This window comes from Aplysia californica, unplaced genomic scaffold (assembly GCF_000002075.1).
Source record: "Aplysia californica isolate F4 #8 unplaced genomic scaffold, AplCal3.0 scaffold00142, whole genome shotgun sequence".
Taxonomy (NCBI): Eukaryota; Metazoa; Mollusca; class Gastropoda; order Aplysiida; family Aplysiidae; genus Aplysia; species Aplysia californica.
Window position 1 is genome coordinate 986,226 of NW_004797412.1, and position 1,508 is coordinate 987,733.

The following is a 1,508-nucleotide window of genomic DNA, read 5'->3' on the forward strand; positions in this document are numbered from 1 at the left end:
CCCTTTTTTGTGGGGATACCTTAGAGGAACTGGGCGTAAAGCTGGGCACTCCGTGTATTGCAACACTCAACTCTCCCCTTCTGCCGCCCCCCCTCCGTCACACACACACCACACATACCATCCACACACACACCTACATACACACACACACACCACCCACCCACACCCACACAAAAGCGATTGTGTACGAGTAAACGTGTGAATCTCTGTGTGTTGATGCACACGAGCGTGAAAGAAAGAGAATGAGATAGATAGGTAGATAGATAGGTAGATATATAGATAGATGAATAGGTGGTAGGTAGGTAGGTAGGCAGGTAGGCAGGTAGGAATGTATGTATGTACGTATGTAGGTAGGTGAATGGGCAGGTAGGTAGGTAGTTATGTAGGTAGGTAGGCAGGCAGGTAAGTAGGTAGGTAGGTGGGTCGGTAGGTAGGTAGGTAGGTAGGTAGGTAGGTAGGTAGGTAGGTAGGTATGTATGTAGGTAGGTAGGTAGATGAATGGACAGGTAGGTAGGTAGTTAGGTAGGTAGGCAGGCAGGTAAGTAGGAAGGTAGGTAGGTAGGTAGGTAGGAGGGTCGGTAGGTAGGTAGGCAGGTAGGTAGGTAGGTGGATAGGTAGGTGGGTGGGTAGGTAGGTATGTACGTACGTATGTAGGTAGGTAGGTAGGAAGGAAGGAAGGTAGTTAGGTAGGTAGAAATGTGAGTGAGACCATGTGTGTGTCTGTGTGTGTGCATGGGTACCTGTGCATGGGTACGTGCGTATGCGTGTACAAGAAAGCTGCACTTATTTGATTGGAAGCGACAAAACACACACCCCCACACTGCACAGCATATAGTCAAATGACGTATATTTTTAAGTTTTAGTAAGAGTTTTACGGCACTTGCAACACAATAAGGTCATAAAAAGTGCCGTGGATTTGAGGTGTTACAAGAGAGTAACGAACGTAAAAAAGAAGGAGCGGAGATAGAGACGATAGATTTCTTTTAGAGGAAAGAAGGAACAAACCACACCAGAGCACCTGCCAACCACCCACTGTTTACACTCTGTGTTCACCTTATCCCATATTCATTTTAACCTCTTAGCAATGACATTTTAGTCTATTGAAAATGATTTCAGTGTGTGTATGTGTTGTAGAGGCTGTCTTACCCCCCCCCTCCCCCCAGGTTTTTGTTACATATTAGGTCACACGCGTTGTATATTTTTAACTTCACCAAAAAAAAAATCCCAGACTACAATATAATCATTTGTCAGGTGCGACAATGTACGCCCAAGACATCATATGAAAACATTTACTGACATAAATTTGATTTCTACTATAGACAAGATCACTTCTAAATGTAGCAAACGAACCAATTCCCAAGCTTTTGCACACACATACACACACATATATAAACACAAAAACACACACATATCACGCACACACACAGATAGACAGAAAGACAGACATATAGACAGATAGATAGATAGATAGATAGATAGATAGATAGATAGATAGATAGATAGATAGA

General features: G+C 43.4%; 1 protein-coding gene across 5 annotated transcripts in view; it reads left to right on the forward strand.

The window, feature by feature from the left end:
* Window positions 1-1,508, forward strand: part of LOC101848347 — a 15,191-nt gene that overhangs the window by 725 nt on the left and 12,958 nt on the right. The window lies entirely within an intron of this gene.